The sequence below is a fragment of the Lepidochelys olivacea genome, assembly GCF_965140295.1.
Source record: "Lepidochelys olivacea isolate rLepOli2 genome assembly, chromosome: 5".
Classification (NCBI taxonomy): Eukaryota; Metazoa; Chordata; order Testudines; family Cheloniidae; genus Lepidochelys; species Lepidochelys olivacea.
Window position 1 is genome coordinate 100722742 of NC_140415.1, and position 21336 is coordinate 100744077.

At 41.5% G+C, this 21336-nt stretch overlaps 1 protein-coding gene and 1 long non-coding RNA gene across 6 annotated transcripts in view; one reads left to right on the top strand and one right to left on the bottom strand.

Annotated features, from left to right (window-relative positions):
* Nucleotides 1–21336, bottom strand: part of TJP2 (tight junction protein 2) — a 94789-nt gene that overhangs the window by 44576 nt on the left and 28877 nt on the right. Inside the window, exon 1 of one of the 5 annotated variants that reach the window (XM_084629712.1) lies at nucleotides 2145–2168. The exons of 3 other annotated variants lie outside the window; for them this stretch is intronic. The gene's annotated coding sequence lies outside the window, so the exon portion shown is untranslated. Of the gene's footprint in view, nucleotides 1–2098; nucleotides 2120–2144; nucleotides 2169–21336 lie in introns of those variants that run through there. One more of the 5 variants, XM_084629711.1, reaches the window with a different exon arrangement.
* LOC311521397 overlaps nucleotides 1–21336 on the top strand; it is a 66626-nt gene that overhangs the window by 34350 nt on the left and 10940 nt on the right. The window lies entirely within an intron of this gene.

The window sequence follows — 21336 nt, forward strand, 5'->3', positions numbered from 1 at the left end:
TATCTCATGCGTTGTATTTCTTCAAAACTCTAACCAAGAACCATTATAGAATTATGCTGGAATTGTTCCTCTATTTCCCCCAACAGGAAATAACCAATTGTTTAAAACCTAGACGTGGAACAACTTCAACTAAAAAAAGCAGCAGAGTTTCAGCCAATAAAAAGTTATATCCTGTTTTAAAAAATAGAGCCAAAATATTTTACATTAGTTATCTTTTATAGAGGCTCATTTCTTCCTCTTGAGAAATAAGCCTCTGGGAACTAAAACATTCCCTTTTCAAAATTTTATTCCTTTGTGTATGGTAGCTTATCATCACAGGAACTGATTGTCTGAAGTGTCCTGAGAGGTACTGGATCACTCCTGTGAAGGAAGTAGTATTTTTACAATCCTGGGCATGTTTATTTATGTCTCCATCATGCTGTTGCAGTTGCACAGAAAATAAAGAGCCTGCTTCTTGAGTTTGGGCATGCCAGGTAATACAATATTCAAACGGCTAAAGATCTGACAAAAATAGCTTGGTTTCCCTCCCCCCCCCTCCCCTTTTTTTTTTTAAACACACTTCTGGAATACAATGATGAGTTCACAAAGCTTCAAGATACCTGGAAAGATTTCCTGGAAATTAAATACACTCTGCTGTGTGTTGGAAAATAAATTAAGCCCCTTAAGTAAAAAAGGGAGAAGATCTAGGATTTTTTCTTTGTTAATTTCTGTTTCCTTTTTCTTGATATTCGTCCTTACCTTTATCTCATCTTGCACCACTTATACAGAACAGTATAGTATAAATCTCATTTTAAACGTACTGCAACAAGGTTGCATGATTGAAAGGACACCATAAACTTGAAGTCTAGTTAATTAAAACAAATGGTAAAAGCAGTTTCAGTTACTGCCTGTGTCTCCCTGTCAATTCTTGTGGTTTCGCAAGTGTATTTTCTAATTTTTAACATTGTTTTACTCTCCCTGTTGCTGCATAAGAGACCCCCACACAAAAACATGGGAAGACAACTTAAGGCCCCAGTCTTGCAAACACTTTCACACAAGCTTAACTTCAAGCAGGAATGTAGTCCCATTTAAGTCAGGATGCAAAGCTAAGTATGTGTTTGCAGGACCAGGGCCTAACTGATCAGGGAAAACAGCAAAACCGACTGCAGAGAGTACTGACAAGTGCACAAAAGTAAAAAACTAAGATAGAAATAAGGACTTTTCTACCCCACAACTATTTAATTCATAGACATCTTAGACGTTTACCTGCCCTTGTACCAAGTAACCATGTTCAAACAGGAGCATGGTTTTTAAACAGATGCTATCCTTGCATATAAATAAAAACAAACATGCCTCAGTTAATATAATAGCTCATGGGTGTCCATGACCCACAATAGTAGTTTAGATTCTTCTTACTCAATTGGTATGATGTCGACTACAGAACTAGATTTTCTTGCACAATGAGAGTACCATTATATTATGCCTTAAATAATAAACAAAATAATGCACGTTCCCTCTCCCCAAACAAATCAATATCCAATACTTTAAGCACTAAAATTATACCGAGCACTAGCACAGATCAGCTTCTGGCCAGAAGTTGCATCTATGCAGTTCCCATGACCCTGCATTGCCTAAATTATTATCCAAGAAGTAAAACCACTAGATCTAAAAGAACAAGTTGGGTACTGGTGTAGTACTATAAGTAACTTGATTTTTTTAAGCACAATTCATTGCTAGGATAAAACCAGACCGGTCAGCATTTATACCTAATCATCCAGTTATAATGTAAGACAATTCAAAACAATTGTCAGTTTTTGAGCTTGGTCTCAGCCAAATTAGATTTTCTTTTCCTATTAACATTTCTCTTATCCTTTGTTCTAGCTCTATTAACAGAAGAATGATAGGCCATACCCTTCCAGGCATTACTATTGTTATAAAAGTGTTCCCCTGTAGCAATAAGAAACAGATTATAAGCCGTCAGTTTAGCTCTCTTTTCTTGACTGATAAAAGCATACCGAACAATCTCAAATTCTACACAGTTTGGACAGTCTTTATTTTACAGTGTTCAAAGACCAACGTCTGCCGCCACCCCTCTTTCCCCCCAAAACTACATACTCACCCCAGAACTTAGGGTCACAACACAGTTCTCTCCAAAAGATACATACCACATGCGAGGCAGTACCCCAATCCCATAGCATAGGTAAAGACAAAATTTTAGTCTCAACTTTGTCAACCTTGAAGGTTCTCTCTTTTGCTCAAATAATTCAGACCTTTGGAAAAAAATAATTTTGGCATTTTGACTGATGCTATCAAACGAATTTGTTAATGTATTTATATGTACTTCGACAATTAAAATAATTATGAACCCATGGAAGTACGCTAAGTCACCTCACAGAGAGGTGAATTAGAGCGATAGCCACACAAAAAACTTCTGCTATTTTTGAGAATTCAGACACTGACCTCTTTGTCTATCCTATCAACCACTGTAAACTGTGCTGCAATTGTTAGATCTTGGCAACAGCAGGCGGGGTCTAGGCAAAGGAAGAAGATAAAATTGTGAATGTGTCAGTGTGTGAGTTTGATACATTAGCAAACTCTTTACCAAACTGCTAGTTTCCATTGGTCAGCGCATTCTGCAACTATAATCAGCTCTGCCGCCCTTTAACTGCTTCCTGAATTTTCATCTCTTCCTTGGCCTCATCTCACATGGATTTTGTGATCTGTGGCCCATCAAGTCAGTAGTTCAGACCCCATCCCACCCCCCAAAAAACTCTCACTTAGCTCTACTTTTCCTCCAAAGGTGTCTCAGGGGCTTGCTCTGCACATATAGAATTATAGGGTCACATTCAGCACCGACTTGTCACGCCGTTGGCTTCACTGGGATTGCACGTGGGGAGTCAGCAATGAATTTGACTCAGTCATTTATCAACTAAAACATCTACCTGGCTTCTGACGAACTGGTCCATGTTTACAAAGAAAGAATTCCCAAAGTGGTGAAAGTTGAGCCTGGTTTTACACATACCCACCAACTAACTAGGTTCAGATTGCACCGACTAAAAGCTAGATTGGGACCAAGCCCACCCCATACATGATCACATTATCCCTCATCAAGGCTATAGGTGTGGGGGCTTGGGAATGCAGGGTCTGCATACTGGCTACTCGCACTCCTCCCAAGCAGATGGGCAGAGAAAGGATGAAAGGCATGGAGCTTTGATTTTGCCCAACCTCCTATTCAACATGCCAGCTACCATGAAGCAGGGGGATTAAGTGAACCACACCCTATAAAAGCCTGCAGTAAATTAACTTTCTCCCCCATGAGCAAAGGGGAGCAGAAAAGGAACCATGACTAAATTTCCTCCCCAGGGTCCCTCCTGGAGCAGTGAACTTGCATTTCTATCCTTACCTAGCCTAAAGGCTCAATGTAGAAATAAATCTTCTGAGACAGCATCATAGGAGCATCCTGTTTATCAATTTAAAATTATGTTGATCCTTAAACTTATCCACGTTTAAACTTAGGATTCTAAACAAATAAATCACTTCAAGGGTTGCCTCCATTTGAGTGAGCTTACGGCAATATTCCATGAGAGGCTGTGAGGGCAACTCACCGACATGCTCACTCTGCTAACAGCCTCCTTAGTGCTTTTGGATGAGAGCGAGAGCAAGAGAGCAAGATATATATAAAGAGTAACGTAACAGAATGGAAAATCCAAGAATTTTCCATCCCTCTTCTCAAGGGATTGGAGAGACGGGCACGTGAGGGTAAAGTTCCCTACCAATAGGCAGGATAAAATTCTTGCCCCTCTTCAGACTGGAATGTTACATTAATTTTCTGTTTGATCATCTTCTCTGGGCTGTCATTTCGATCACTGTTAGCTAAGCCTTACTTACAACAGGTAGTACCTATTCACACCAGTAGTATGGGACTACTGGCACGAATAACTACTGCTCACCATGAGTTAGGGTTCCAAAAATCAGTGAAAAACGCAAAATAGTGAAAAAAGCATAATAAAATGACATGACTGGGGAAAAGTGGAAATCACAGTGCCTTTCATTTGACAAACCAAAAAAGTACAGCATTTATACACAATTTTCAAAAATGAAATCCTCTGGCCTGAACCCCAGCCCTGGAACTATGAAGCAGAATATCATCAGTGAGGAAATATCTCTGATACAACAGTCCTTGACAAGGCAGGCTGATTATAAAAATAAAAATATATCCTGTTTGAGCTAATGTGCACACAGAAATCTGATCACTCAGTAACTGGTCTAACAGAAGTGCAGCCAAACAAATTAAACACTGGGCCAAGAACATACATAATTCCATGCTTGGAAAGTTAGAAGTGTTTGAAAACAGAAGATTAGAATGAAAATGTCTTCTCAGCTATGACTGTAGCATCACTATCACAACATTAGGATAAACTGAACAATAAACATAGTTCACATGCTCTTGTTAAACTAGTTATAGAAATGTAAGGTTTCAGTGACATTTGAATGCAAAACCATACTTGTTACATACACTATTGATTTGCTGAGCTATCGTCATGGTAATAATGTAAATAATTGTTTAAAAATAAATTGATATTGCAGACCATCTAAAAGCGTCCCTATTTTTACCTCTAGAGTAACTCAACTAGATGAATGCATATGAAATTGAGGTTATCCATAAAACCATCTAATTGTGGAACCAAAATATTTCACATCTCCTGAGATAGGTCCATCTCAAATAAATATTCTGAATTATGCAGAAGAACCCTGGCCATTAGATGACAACAAATAATTTCACAATAGTCAACAGATTTTGCAGTGTCAGCTTTGGAACAGAGAACAAGGTGTAATTTGAGCCAACTGCAGAGCCTGGAAGCAAGCAGCACAGCTCAAAAAAAAAAAAAAAAAGCCAACAATTTACTTCTCACAGATCTCTTTGTGAAGCCTGGTATGACAGCATAACTGGATGACCTGTGTTCCCCCTGACAAGCACATGAGAGACTCACAACATTTCTCAAGCTTCGTAAGTGACATTTTACCAGATGAGAGCCTTTGAAATGCCTTGTCAACACAGACTGGAGAAGAGAGAGTAAAGGGAAGACTAACATCATATACTGCATATGTACATTATTTAAACTACAGTATAATGGAATAATATATAAGCATCTCACTTCTCGCAGCTATATCAAGAAACCATTAGATCAAGACTATCTTTTTAAAAAGCTACTGAATCTAAAAAAGGGTCAGCCATCCCAACAAGAGTTGTGAAAAACTAAAGCAATATTAGTGGCAAAAGACTACAGAATCTATAAAAAGATATTCCTTGCCATTAATTTCTTTTGTTGCTGCTGTTGACTGTATATCAACAGGATATCTGCAAGGCACATATATTGTGGAGGGCCGCTGAGGAAGCAAATATTGATAGTGGTTATGTTTTTGGAAGATGAAGAATCACATCAGATACTGAAGGCAAAGAAAGTTTTTGGCACAGTGCAAATAAAGACAAAGGGTGAAATCCTGGTGCCACTGAAGTCAGTGGAAGTTTTTGCCACGGACTTCAAACAGCTCCAGAATTCTACTCCCACCAGTGAAAGCAGTACTCAAATTTTTATCCATTTTATTAAACTCTTTTAATCTTTCTCTCCCATCAAACTCTAATTTGACAGTAAATCTCACAATTACACTTAAAATCACTAATCTAGCTTCATACATGCTGAGCTCTGAAAATATGAGGACAACAGAAGTAGATTTGGTCCTCCCTGAACTCTGGTCAGTTACAGCTAATCAGTGTTGAGGAATTTCACCAGAAGTTAACTAAGTGTCAGCAATGTACATGTAGTCTTGCAACAAATATAGGCACAGTTTCCTTCTTGTACTGACATCTTCTCATGTTGAGTGTGGGATGGGCATAAGGGAGCAAGTTTCACATCCTTGATTCTCATGATGCATTTGCTCCAGCCACGGCCCATCCATGTAAATTAGAACAGTTTTGGGGCTGCTCTAACTTACCCTAGTTGGTGATGATCTCTAAGGGGCCATGCCAGTTATGAAATGGTGTAGCACAGATATGCTCTGACCCCCCCGCCCCCCAACTTGTTTCCTACACCAGGGGGAAGTTGGTGTAGTAGTTGGTTATTTGGGGTTTATGCCAGCTGAGAACTCTTCTGCAATCTGCACTGGAGAAATTCTTGGTTGGCCAGTTAGGGTCACATTTTGCCATCTAAATAGTTTGAAGTGGCTGGAAAAGACAGAAACTGTTCCATGATTTCCTAAATTAATGCAAAACTCCACAGGCCCCCTTAATACCTTGAACATGTGGTATTATTAGGTAAAATAATTCACGTAGCAAAATGGTTTCCTTACATGATAAAAAAAAAATCTGAATTCTCACAGGCTGAATCGAGCTGTGTTTTCATAACTGCTCTACAGCAGTTAATCAAAGGTTTCCATCACAGAACTTTTTTCTGAGATTTAAGGGTGAGCTATTGAGCTGAAACTCACCATAGAATGTCTTATTCCAGGAATAATTTCATTTTTGACATGAAATAAATAAAACCATTGTGCATATTTTGCAAAGTGTGAAAGCAATTGTTGTATACAATGCTAATCTCTAGATTTCAGATCCCAGTGCTACCAACAGACACTGTGGCTGTGCAAGGTCAAGCTTCAACACTCGCCTTGATCAGTGTAGCTCTAATCGCGCCTAGAGGGACCACTCCTAGGGATAAGATCATCAGTCGGTTCTCACAAGGGTTTGTGTGTCTGTGCTCAGTCTAGCAGCACAGGTACCAACCACTGTAGTTATTTGTGTTACAGTGGGCCTCCAAAGACTCCACATCAGGATTGTGTACAGACATATTATGAAAGATCATCTCTTCTCCCAAAACTACAAACTTCATTTAGAAAGATGAAACAAATGGGTGCAGCAGACAACAAAGAGAGTAGGATGGGGAGAATAGGGTAACAGCAATGGGGGCACAGCATTACACAGATTACTTATGTATATAATTTGAATGTTTCAAGGGTGGTTTTTATTTTATTTTAAACAGGAAATAAAAATAAAATGATTAGTTCAGGTGACAGCTGATGTGTCCTCACTACTATACTGACATATTGTATACTTATTAAAAACAAAACAAAATAAATCCTACCACAAAACATACAGGAAATGGTCTTAGACTACCAACTGATTTCAGAAATCACTAAACAAGCCAACATATGGAAGTTACTTTTATTTACTGTGGCCCTTGGTCATATTTTAACTGGGGAACTAGAGATAAACTGTATTTCACACTGATAATCACCTGAGCCCCCAAGTCCCACAGTCCATTTATATTAAAAACAAAAAAGAAAGTTAATTGTATGACACTTAAGTTAGTTATTTTAGTTTGGAAGAGTGAAAAAAAAGCAAATACTTTTACATGAAATGTAAAAGTTATTTTCTTTCTTTTTAACAAAAATTAAAGTTAATGGCTTACATGTACAGTAGTTCTCTACTCCCAGTAAAGACCTACTTTTGTCCAGAGCACAAATATGTTTAAAAATACAGAATGCATGAAGTCAAGCAATTGAAGTTGAGTCTCAGACCAAAAAACCAAACCAAAACATATTTTAGAGCATTCCAGGAAGGATGTTAACGACAATAAAGCCCATTAGGGTTTGATTTAAACTGAAAATCCAGGAATGTCATAATCCTTCAACATTAACCCATGCTGCTGCTAAAGAGTTAGAAAATATAGATCTACAATTGGTGGAGCAGAACAAATCAGCCTAACTCAGGCCCATAATAACTGGAAACTTCTTTTCTCATATCCACAATTCCTCTGTTTGTATAGTTTAAAGCACCATGCAAACCTATAGCGCCACGAAATTAACAAAGCAAATGCATCCCCAAGGGAGTTTCACCACCAATGGGGGAGGAAAACAGGGCCAGGGCAGCATTTATGTCAACAAAGGGAGGATATTGTTGTTACAAAAATTACCATTGTCAACAGTCAAGTAACTTCATAGTCAGCTTTTTATTCATTGAAAGAATTATTGCTATAGATGTAACTGTGCCTGCCAACTGAGACAGTTCCAGCTACAGCAGGGCTGAGCAGATCAGCATCTCTGCTATAGTCCCCTGAACTCCTTACAGGTTCACAGAACCCCCTTAAAAGAGGGGGGGGCAAGGGAAAGAGAGAGAGAAATTATCCCAAAAGAGACACAAACTTACTCCGAGCCATACTGAGAGCTCCCGCCCAGGGTCCAGCAAGTGATCTCCTCTGGCCAGCATCTCGGAGGTATCACAGTTGTGAGGGGAGAGGCAGACACACCCCACCCCAACCACCCTTTTGGGGTGGCTTGTCTCTTAGCTGCACTTTACTAGGCTAAACAAACTCAGGCTCTTTAGGCTATAATTTCCCCGAGATCCCACCCCCAGAACCCCCTGCACCCTCCGCCGGTGCTGTTAATCCCAGAGCCACGATGCAACTGTAACTAAAAGCCCTTCCATTGCCAAGTGCGACCACCCTGGGGCACCACACTATACTGTACGTCACTACCATTTTCTGTGCACAGGGTGTCGCTTCACCACATACATCTCCCTGTTTTACAACAGCTTTACCCTACGGGGAAGTGGACAAAAGAAGCCTCCCTGAGCTGAATGGAAATCAGGCTGGAAGGGAAGTAGGGATGGGTGAGGATATTTGTTACAGACCTGTTCCCTCCCCCCTGCAGGTCCAATTGGTTTGCTCCTGGTGGAACCCTGTGCAGCTCCCATTGTAACATTTCTTCTTCCCCCTTAGAAGTTCAGAGAGAGCCGCCTGCAGGGAATTAATTGTTCGCTTTACGCCTCACACGATGGGAGGAGGGAATCGAATTAGCCATTCAATGCACCAGCTCCAGAAATGCTGCCCCCTTTCAGATCAGGTGACCCCATTTCTAAGGAAGTTTGCAAAGTAATTAGACTGCTGCGCACAGAGACATACTGTCCATCAAGCCCTGGCCCCGGTTATACTGAAGTAGGAAGAATAGCTGAGTCAGAGACAGAGAAGCTACTCATGAAATCCCAGGCCAATAATAGGACTTTGTACTATTAGAGCCATCCCAAAAGATGACCTGAGAGCATTTCACAAACATTAACCAATTAAGCTGTACAACGACGCTGGGAGGTAAGGAAGTATTTACATTCCCACTGGCTAGGGAAGTATTTCCTAGTTTACAGATGGGGAAACAGGTGCAGAGAGGTAAAAGGACTTGCCAAAGGTCAAATAGGAAGTTTGTGGCCCTTTTATTAGCAGAATATTTACACTCATCATATTAAGCCTAATCTAAATTTGACTGGTTATTTATAGCTTATGGGTTTTGGGTTTTTTTTGTTTTTTTTTAAAATGACTCAGTCACTCAAAAGTTTTGGCACATTTCTAGTCTATAAAAACATTTCCCCTTCTCTGCCTCCCTGAAAATTCATCGTTTCCAGGACTTCCTTCCCATTGCCCAAAGCTCACTTCGTTAATCAATAGCATCCACTGACTGTAATTAAATGTATTCCTTTTCCCTGCCACATCTGGGGATTTCTTTTTCCTGATTTGGATCATTATACCTCCCTAGATTTTCAAAGCCCCTCCTGAATGACTATAATAAATCTGGTAAAACTTCATTTTTGAGCAACCCATTCATATTCACAGTGGCTAGCATCTGTGATCGCTTTTTTCCTCTTAATAAAAAGAAGTAATCTTTTACTAGAAAAGGATATTATGTATTCAAGATCTACATTGGAAGACTGAGACTTTTAGATGGGCAATAGCGTTACTGGAACAGTGTCTAATCTTTTATTATATATGTTTTAAATAATTTCTGAATAATTCACTGTTGCCCCACTTTCCACAAAGTAATATCTTGCAACAGCAGAGATCTCAACATTATAGTTTTCGTGCCAAACACAGATATGTTATGCCTGCCTAAATGTAGAAAGTTTGATATTTCTTCCTAATAAAAGGAGTACTTGTGGCACCTTAGAGACTAACAAATTTATTTGAGCATAAGCTTTCGTGAGCCACTGTAGCTCACGAAAGCTTATGCTCAAATAAATTTGTTAGTCTCTAAGGTGCCACAAGTACTCCTTTTCTTTTTGCGGATACAGACTAACATGGCTGCTACTCTGAAACCTTCCTAATAAAGTTTGTCATCTAAAATGGTACTTTTCTCCCTATCCAGAACAAACACAAATAAAACAAAACAAAATGCTTTACTCATGGACAGCTGTTTTATATGTAAACTTTTACATTAATTCAGAAATTAAATGGGCTAGTACAAGGATAAGAAAAGCAAGCAAGGAGAAATCTATGGCCAGCAGAGTTGAGGACTGTCACAGGGCATGGCTCCACTCCCGCCTTCTCCCCTGCAGAAACTGTATGGACTGCAGTGGTTGTGCATTCACTGTACCCTTTTATTTCATTTATTTTATTTATTTCCCTCCACTATTTCTACAACAACCCCTGTGAACAATCTATTTACAGCACCAACTCTGATTTTGGGCCTTCTCCCCAGGACCTGAGAGGAACAGAGGTCTCCCACCCTTGAGGCCTCCATGTTGCTGAGCTCAACTAGCCCTAGTCCTCTCTCTCTCCTCTTTGACATGTCCTTCCTGCCTCTTTATCAGCCTTGGTCTGATGGGGCAAATTGGCTCCTCCTCTCATTCAGCTGGCCAGCCCAACTGTCTGATTACCCCCATCAGCTTTCTTAAGGGGAACTAAATTAACATGTGAATGATTAGAGTGTAGGCTCACCAGTTCACCCCCTGCACTCTGTCACAGGACAAATTAGGAGTTTTAAGAATCCCAAGAATGGTATTGGTCCATTAGTAGATGTGAATGGTAGAATTCTCAATAATAATGCAGAAAAAAAACCCCAAATATTTATTGAACACTTCTCTGTTCTGCATTGGGTGTGGGAAACAGATAATATTGTCTCATCACATGCCGATGGTAATACCCTTTCAATTCCACTAGTACCTCTATAGGATGTTAAACAGAAGCTACTAAAGTTAGACATTTTTAAATCATCAGGTCCAGATAACTTGCATCCAAGAGTTTTAAAAGAGCTGGCTGATGATCTCACTGAACCGTTAATGTGGATTTTCAATAAGTCTTGAAGTACTTTTTTTTTTTTTTTAAAGGGCAAAAGAGATGACCTAGGTAATGATAGGCCTGTCAGCCAGACATTGATCCTGGGCAAGATAATGGAGTGGCTGATAACAGGACTCAATTAATGAAGAATTAAAAGAGGGTAATGTAATTAATGCAAATCAACCTGGGTTTATGGAAAATAAATCCTGTCAAACTAACTTTTTTTTTTTTTTGTGAGATTACAATTTTGGTGGATAAAGGTAATAGTGTTGACATAATATACTTAGAAGTCTTTAAGCCATTTGACTTGGTATCACATGATATTTTGACTAAAAACCTCAGTCAACATAAAATTAACATGGCACACATGAAATGATTAAAAACTGGCCAGCTGATAGGTTTCAAACTGTAATGGTAAATGGGGAATCATTAATGAGCAGGTGTATTTCCTGTGGGGTCCCACAAGGATCTGTTCTTGGCCCCTTATGCTATTTGACATTTTTAATCAATAACCTGAAAGGAAACATAAAATTATCACTGATAAAGTTTTCAGATGATACAAAAATTGGGAGAGTGGTAAATAATGAATAGGACAAGTCACAGATACAGAGCAATCTAGATCACTAGGTAAACTGGGCACAAGCAAACATGGGTTTTAATACAGCTAACTGTAAATGTATACATCTAGGAACAAAGAATGTAGGCCATACTTACAGGATGGGGGGACTCTATCTTGGAAAGTAGTGACTCTGAAAAAGACTTGGGGGTTGTGATGGATAATCATCTGAATACAAGCTCCTAGTGTGATGCTGTGGCCAAAAGAACTAATGCAATCCTTAGATGCACAAACAAGGGAATGTAGAGTAGGAGTAGAAAGATTATTTTACCTCTATTATAGAGCTGGCGCTAGGCATAAGCAGACTAAACAACTGCTTAGGACATTGAGCCATTCAAAGGGGCCACCTATTAATTATTAGTATGTGGGGTGGGGGCAAGATATTCCTGCTTCGGGCCCCCAGCTGGCTAGCACCAGCACTGCCTCTATATTTGCCGCTGGTGCAACCATTGCTCAAATAATGTGTCCAGTTCTGGTGTCCACAATTCCAGAAAGATGTTGATAAATTGGAGAGGGTTCAGAGAAGAGCCAGAAGAATGATTAAAGGATTAAAAAACATGCCTTACAGTGATAAACTCAAGGAGTTCCATCTATTTAGCTTAACAAAAAGAAGGTTAAGGGGTGACTTGATTACAGTCTATAAATATCTACATGGGGAACAAATATTTAATAATGGGCTCTTCAATGGAGCAGATAAAGTTATAACATGAGCCAATGGCTGGAAGTTGAAGCTAGACAAATCTAGACTGGAAATAAGGTATAAACTTTTAACAGTGAATGTAAATTAACCATTGGAACTACACCTCTACCCCAATATAACGCGACCCGATATAACACGAATTCGGATATAACGCGGTAAAGCAGCACTCCGGGGGGGCGGGGGGGCGGGGCTGTGTGCTCCGATGGATCAAAGCAAGTTCGATATAATGCGGTTTCACCTATAATGTGGTAAGATTTTTTGGCTCCCGAGGACAGCGTTATATCAGGGTAGAGGTGTATTTACCAAATAATTCTCTGTTGGATTCTCCATTACCAACGATTTTTAAATCAAGATTGTATTTTTTCTAAAAGGTTAGCGTTAGGCCATAGAACTTCCCCGTAATTATTCCTATGTTACACAGGAAGTCACAGGTTTCTCAACCCATGTGTTGGGACCAAAAATTGGGTTGCCAGAATATTTCAAAGGGTCATGTGGCAGCAGGGCAGTAATTAGGGCAAGGTGACACCCAGGGTGCAAAGCTGGGGGGGGGGGCGGGAGAGGGGGAAGAGAGAGAGACAAGCCCTGCAGCAAGCATAGTATTGCCACCCTTACTTCTGCCTGGCTTCTGGCTGCAGCGCTGCTTTCAGAGCTGGGTGCCTGGCCAGCAGCCGCTGCTCTCTGGCCACCCAGCTCTAAAGGCAGTGCCATTGCCAGCAGCAGCGCAGAAGTAAGGGTGGCAAAACCATACCATGCCTAGTTATAGCACTGTGTGGCAGCTCCTATCCCATGGGGCTGCCTGGGCTCGCCTCCAGGCACTGCAACTTCTGGGGCCCCAGCACCACCCAGGTTTGGCCCAGTCGTCATGACAAAAGCAGTCTGAGTAGGCCAAATTTGAGTGAGTGGCACTGCAACCCCGTAAGCCAGGTCACATCTCCACTCACACAAATTTGGTCAAGTCTGGAGGGGGAAGGGGGGCAGGGCCAAGCCTGAACAGCGCTGCAACCCTGGAGGAGCAGAGAGCCAAGCCCAGCCAACCCCAAAGCACAGGAGCTGCAGAAGCTGCCGCTGTGGGATGAGTGCTGGGCAAGACCCCTCAGAAACCACATCAGGGCCTCCACCCCAAGACTATTTACTGGATCGCAACAGGCCATTAACATTTTGAGCCCAAAAACATTGAGAACCATTGGACTAGATAATCACAATGGTCCCTTCTGGCCTTGGAATCTATGAGAAGGATGTAGATCCAGCAGTGTTTATAGAACACAAAGCTAAAGCTGGTATGGTATGCAGTGAAAGAGCATATTTTCTCTATAGTATATTCAGAAACTTGCTGAAACTAGAAAGGAATGTACAGAAGCTTTGAAAGGGAGGACTCCGGCAGAAATCACACGGCTTGATTCAGAAAAAGGGACTGTAATTTTCTCTCTCCAGCTCTATCATTCAACCACCAGAGCAACGCAACTCCAGGAGGATAGGGCAGGAGTTGGTTGCAAAGAACTAAAGCTTAAAAAAAATTGCTTCCACCCCACACCTACCCCAGACAGAGAGGCCTCCTGTGCATATAAGATACACAGATAAGGGAAGAGAAGACAGCAGTTGAGTAATACAGGGAGCATACAGATGTAACAACACTTCAGAAAAGTGCAAACAATGTATTACTTTGTTTGATGTGTCCACATGCTTACAGAGAAAACAATGGAGGATTTCCTGTACACCAGGGATTCTCAACCTTTTTCTTTCCTCCCCGACCGCAACATACTGTAAAAACACCACTGCCATGGGAGGGGCAAGGGTGGCTCCAGGCTTCAGCTGCAGGTGGTGGTGGTGGAGGAAGGGCTCTGGGTTTCAGCTTCAGGTGGGAGCTTCTGCCCCACAGGGCTGAGGGGGGGGGGTCTTGAGGACTTGGGGCTTCTGCCCCATGGGGTGGGGGGTAGCTTGGGGCTTTAGCCCCATGGGGCAGCTTCTGCTGGAGCTCTGGGGTTCTGCCCCACGGGGAGCCGGGACTCAGGCCTTCTGCCCAGGGGGCAGGATGTGCTGAGGCTCATGGCTTTAGGAGAGAGCAGGGCTCACAACTCCAAGCTTCAGCTGCCAGGTACCCAGGCTCAGACCCTTGCTTGGCAGCCCCCTGAAAAGGCTCACGGACCCCCAATAAGCCAAGGATCCCTGGTTGAGAACTGCTGCTGTACACCAAGCCGTGTAACCCAATTCTTCTCTAGTTCAGTCTCCAAATCCTTCTTTCTAAACTATCCCTCACAAAGAGTACTGCTATGCAACAGCACCCTGAAAGGGCAAAATTTGTAATGAGGACTTAAATTCAGAACACACACTTGTCTTCAGTTCGTTCCATTGCAGAACAACAAAGCAAAATTGCAGCCAAATATTTTATAGAAACAACGTCCAATCTTTTCATCCTGAGGGACAAACTTATTTCAGGAAGCCCATCGTCCCCTCTCTCTCATTTTCTGTACTGTAAAAGGAAGAGAAATCATCTGCAAGTCCCCTGCCAGGAATTTATGTGGTAAGGGGAGGGTAAGCAATCCCCAGCAAGCATAGAGCATGAGGCTTGTTAAGGGCAGGAATGCAGCATTCTCCAGCTATCCCCAGCCAGCAGGTGGTCCCTTGGGGACCATAGCCAGCTGGCACAAGTTAGAGAAGACCCCATGCTGCTCTCAGCTTCTCTTCCTTTTCCCCACTCCTGGACTACCCTGGGTGGAGGAGGGTAGTGGGTGGGAGGCGAGCCATCCCTTGCTAGGTCCCCTCCTAAGTTCAGGCAGAGCTAGTCAAGCTCCTATCTTGCTCTCCCAGGAGCTCCCTCAGCCTGGCTGGTAAGCAGGCAATGGAGTAGCCACAGCTACCATTCTCTTCCCTCTTCTGCAGTGCCAGGGATGTGCTGACCTGAAATGGCAGGGAAGGGACAGCAACTGCTCAGATCACTCCTGGCTCACACCAAAGCTACTCTGGGTGCAGCAGGGAAAGCAGTGGAGCAAACACTGCTCCCAATCTCCGCATAGTGATAAATCAAAGCCGAAGCAAAGCCACAGGGTCTGAGGGCATGTCTCAGGGAGCATATTTTTAACACATAGGAAGAAAACGTGTATATCACTCACAAGTTGCCCTTAAAGGCCCCAGTTTAGTGCCTGGAGGACCATAAGTGTCTCTCCGGCCACAATGGGATCCATTCTGTATCATACAACTAACACACCCACCGACCCACCAAGTCAAAACATAAGCCACTGTCAGCTTCACACCTAGAGCTTCTTCTGCTCACTTCCTAACACCACAGTTAATTCTCCCTCTCACAGGTCTCAGTGCCCTGGGGACCTGTGAGAGAGAATATTCTGAGGGAGTGCAGCATGCCCTGCTGGAATGTTACCTAACTCTCTGAAAATCATTAAGTGGGAACACTCACCTGTCCCCCCCGTTACATGGCATACTGCAGTGGGAATGGTTATGCAAGAGCAGAACTACCATTTCAAAATAATAGTATAGCATTCTCGTTGTCTGTTCTAGAGGGGACCGAAGGGATATCTGTGAATCACAGCTTACACAATCCAGTAATTATTTTACATGCCAAACAAGATGAAGAGGCCACCGCTGCAACTCCATGTGCACAGGGGCATTGCAAGGAGTGATATTTTAAAATCAATCCCATTCCTAGGAGAATTAAACATCACTGAACTATACGACAAGTGTGCAAACTCCTCTCTCCATAACCTCACCTCCCATTGTGCTCTTTAGTTTAAATACACAAAGCAGATATTGAATTTGACCACAGGCAAACAATCTACATTCTGTGCAGCAGCAATTTAGAGAGATGACTTGCTGGAGCACATGGTCATGAGAAACCCGTTATTACTTCTGCAAATTATCAAATATTACTGTGAATGAAGGAATTGTGCAGCCACCAGCTTCAGCAAGAACACTCCAGACTGTAACATTTTAACATTATTTTTAATTTGTATCTTGTAGTAATCAGCACACACACTCCTGCCAAACAATATTCCCCATTGACCGGCAACTGGTTGTACTAATCAAAACCAGGTGGTTATTTTTTACGTTGTGAATTATGCTGTATTTTATCATTTCTGAACTGTGCCTTTTTCCTGGATTTTCCAACAAACATATTTATGTATTTTTACATGTAATATTTATGTCAATGTCATGATTACCAAGCAATGATATATATAGTGGTAAAATCAGGGGACTAGGAACACTTCAGTGAGAGATGCCAGTGTGACATACCAGGGTACAACCTAGACTAATGAGTAGCTGTGTCACCCCTACCCTCTAACCTGAGGTGCCCTTTACAATGCCTTGCTGCTCACAAACAGCCTTCAGCGTGTAAGTTGCTCCCAGCTATGTCTCTGTGTGTGGTGCAGCCAGTCAGCTACACTTTAGCTCTTACCATCCTTAAAAATCACCACAGGGTGACCCCAAAACACTCCCTGTCTCAGATTTTCCCCAGAAACATATATGTCCCATACTGCCCAACCCTCTCTTGGAGGGTACAAATACATTGTATTTGAGTCCATTATTCCTTTAAAGGGAATAATATGCACACATTACTCCAAATGAGGTTATCCAGACACTTCAATTTGAACACACTGGATTAGATAAAACAACAAAACAAGTTTATTAACTACAAAGAGAGATTTTAAGTAATGATGCATAAAAGTCAGAAATGGTTACAAGAAAAAGATAAAACTCTTACTAGTATCTACTTAAGAAACTTTCTTAGTTGCAATGCAAACTTTCTCATCATATGCTCCAGCAGATTACTGACCAAACTCTCTAGGTCAGGATTCACCAGAGTCCAATTACTTCTCCCCATTTGTCTCTTAGGTGCAGTAAATGCGATGGGCAGAGAGTGAGAAGGATGCCGAGGGGTGTTTGTCCCCCCTCTTTATAGTTTCAGTCTCTCTCCTGAAAAACGTTTCCAGCTGATAACCAGGAGCCAAAGAGGCTATGTGGAAGGATATTCCCTGCTTGTTTTTTCACCTGCTTTAACTTCCTTTGTATTCCCTTCCTGCTTGATGACTCTGCTTACTGCTTAAATGCAAATGAACCAGAGCACACATTCCTTTGTTTAGGACAGACCTGTTTGCCAACTTCTGCTTGGGTAGGGCTGTGGGGTTTGGAACGTGGGTTAACAACATCATACAGTGGGATCTTATAACTTCATATACTATGTTGTCATACACATTTTACCAGGACAATATTGACCAGCAATTCATGAGTTTTCAAATGATACCTTACAAGGCATACTTTGGATAAAGATTATTACAATAGTGAGTAGGGTGTGACTACAGGGGTATACTCTGTTACAGCTGGATACTTGTGAGAATTAGACCACTTATTCGGGCACCTAAATAAGGACTTAGAAGCTTAATTTTAGGCATCTAGTGTTAAAAATCTTAGCCCAGAAGATCTGGGTTCTATTCCCAGCTCTTCCTCAGATTCCTATATAATCTTGGGCAGGTCAGCTGTGTCTCTCAGTTTCCCCTATCCATAAAATGGGGCTAACACATACCACAGTAAAATTAATTAAGATCCTCTGATGAAAGGTGCTATCAATTATCTTGTAAGAATACCATGCTGTTAAGCCCTCTTCCCCTACATCATAGATTTTACAGGTTGATGGCAAACAGCATTCCAAATTACACATAAAACAGTTTGTCTAGCCTTAATGATTGAAAGTGATGGATTTATTAATATCTTTTATAGTGACTTGGGGGGCAGAAGGCATACAATAGAATGAGCCTTCAGCACTGCTTAGGGGACTAGCTAGTGCAGGAATGCCCAAAGAAGTGCAAGATAAAATCTACAAGACATAGCATACTGACGCTGCACTCAGCTTTAATGCAGAGACGCAGCATGCAGAGATTACAGGTCTCTGTGTACAATGTTTGATTTTGTTCATCACACATCATAATCTGTTGTGTCAATGGGATAACAGCCACCGTAGAACTGCATAGGGCACTTGTGGCTACTCCTAGTCTGGCTTCTATGACTACAAAAGAACCACCACCAGATATCTACACATTTTCAACTCTGCCCGGAAAAGCAGGTTACTCTTTTTCAGTGTAGAGATGCAACACAAACGGAACTGAAAATTTTAAAGTAGTTTATATTAATGTAAGAGTAGAGTGAGAAAATGTGTTAAACTTTAAGATGAATTGTAATGACTGGCACTTGATTACAGTTCACAAAGTGAAAAAATTTTTCAGCCACTGTGACAGACTAGATTAAAAACCCACTGCAGAGAGATCACTATATTAAGAACAACATTATACTTTAAAGACCAAGATACCAAACCTATCAATTTGTTTATAGTGCTAGTTTAGAGCTCCTTGGCCACTTTGTTTACATAAGATTTTTAGCAGTGAGCCCAGAATTTTCTTATGCTAAAATACAATCCAAAACATCATAAGCACATAGTACCAAGCAATGGTTTACTCTGAATAGATTTTTACCGACTGTATAATGTTGAAATACATGCAACAGCATCCTGAACCATAGCAAATGGGAGAGGCAGTACAGTCTATTGTACAATAGGCAGAACATGGACCAAATCCGGACCACCAGATGCTTTTGAACAGCCCCCGAAATCTTTTTATTTACTTATTATTATTGTTGTTGTTTTTTAATTATTTTCTCTGAAGTCCAGACCTTGAGAAAAAAAAAAATTGACGACCCCTGGTCTCCTGGATAGAGCACTGAACTGGTACTGAGACCTGGGATCTATTCCTGACCCTGCCACTGGCCTTCTAGATCACCATTCTGTGCCTCAGTTTCCCCCATCTTAAAATGGGGTTAATGATACTGACCTCTTTTGTATAATGCTTTGATATCTAGTGATAAGCTAAGAGCCCGGTATTATTATATTATTATTGTTGTTATTATTATTAAATGCACTGTACTACTAAAAATTTGGAACAAAAAGAGGAGCAATTTTAATGCCCTAATTAATATATGCTCTTCTCTCTGCAGAACCACATTAAAAAGAGGACCCACTCAGCACTCATTTCACAGGCAAAACTCCCCTAGACTATTTTAGAATAGAGGACATAAAAACATTCTGTTTAAAAATTATTTTGTTTCCATTGTCCATCTCCTGTATTCTTCACTTCTCTTTCACAGGTCTTGATTATTAATCACATCTGTGAGACAATAGTGAGTTCAAGTGAGAGAAATGGCAATGGGAGTTGATGAAGGCAAGTTCCACTAGTATTAAAAATCTTTTCCACAATAATCAACGTTTAGGTCACGAGCAGAACAAGCAGACACACCACAGGGAAAGAAAGATCCTGCTTTCACGGAGATTACCATATTTATCAAGGGTAAGTGGAGAGAAATACAGAAAGCATCTGACATACAATAAATAAAAAACTTTGCTTGTAAAGAATATCAGTTAAGGAAAAAATAAGCTCCAACAGGCTTTAGCAGCTCTTTAACCAAGTCGTTCCTTGACAGCATAAATCCACCTTCACAACTCTCTTTCTCCCCTTATCTGCTGTGTCTCATCGCATCACCCCTGCTGATTCAGCACATCCCTGTTGCTATCCTCTCCAAAGCAGTGTGAAAGTTACAGCTGCACCTATCCCTGAAGAACCCCCAAAACAGGGGGGTAAGGAAATATTGCCTGCCCTCCTCTTGGAGTTAATACTCTCCCAGCATAAAACTGTCTCCTCTGCAGCAGCGGGGGTATTTTTCAGCCTTGTCATCCCTAGACCTCTGACTTTGTCTACATCTTCACTAGGGAATTAAACATAAACTACCCTTCCCTTATGTTCACCAGTTCATCTGAACTTCTGGGAGCCCAAACGTACATCAGGCTCCGGTGGCTGGATGCATTTTCACCAGTGTGCTAGCACACAAAATGGGTCTGGTCACTGGAGCCATTTCTACAGTGGACTCCCACCAGTTCAGCTGAACGGGATTTTCAATAGGTTAAACTCCATACTGTAGACAGAACTTAACAGCAGAAAGCAGTCTGCCTTTTTGCCTGCCTGTGTGGGTGCAGGTTAAAACAGAACAGGGTCTTGTTCCTGATGTCCAGTGTACAATGCCTTTCCTTCCCACAGGTGTTTTAAGGATTATGCTCTCCACTCATCTGTTGGAAAGTGCAAGGAGGGCTTTCCTGCCGATTACCTCTCCACCATCAGTGTGCTTCTTCCTTGGACCCCATAAGCCATCTTAACAAAACTTAGGTTCTAAATTCATATGGCTAAATGGCCAAGAGATCAGAGGTTTTTGTTCCTAACTCTACCCTCTTCAACAAAAATAGAGCAGGAGGCAGCGATAGCTCAACACAACTGGATCAAAGTCCTTTACTTGTTCAGGTAAAACTCAAGATTTGAAGGCAGCACAAGTTTCCAGGTTCTCAATAGCCATGGCCATACCGGACACATTGACAAAACAAAAGTCCCACCAGTTCTAATAACAGTTCAGCTGAACCATTTTTAGAACTGATGGTAATCCTTATGTCAGTTTCCCCAGCGTAGGCAAAGCAAATATGTTTTTTTGTAAGAAAAGTCCTGCTAGAAAGGGATTCATAGATTCATAGATATTTAGGTCAGAAGGGACCATTATGATCATCTAGTCTGACCTCCTGCACAATGCAGGCCACAGAATTTCACCCACCACTCCTCAGAAAAACCTCTCTCCTATGTCTGAGCTATTGAAGTCCTCAAATCGTGGTTTAAAGATTTCAAGGAGCAGAGAATCCTCCAGCAAGTGACCATGCCCCATGCTACAGAGGAAGGCGAAAAACCTCCAGGGCCTCTTCCAATCTACCCTGGAGGAAAATTCCTTCCCGACCCCAAATATGGCGATCAGCTAAACCCTGAGCATGTGGGCAAGACTCACCAGCCAGATACTACAGAAAATTCTTTCCTGGGTAACTCAGATCCCACCCCATCTAATATCCCATCACAGGCCATTGGGCT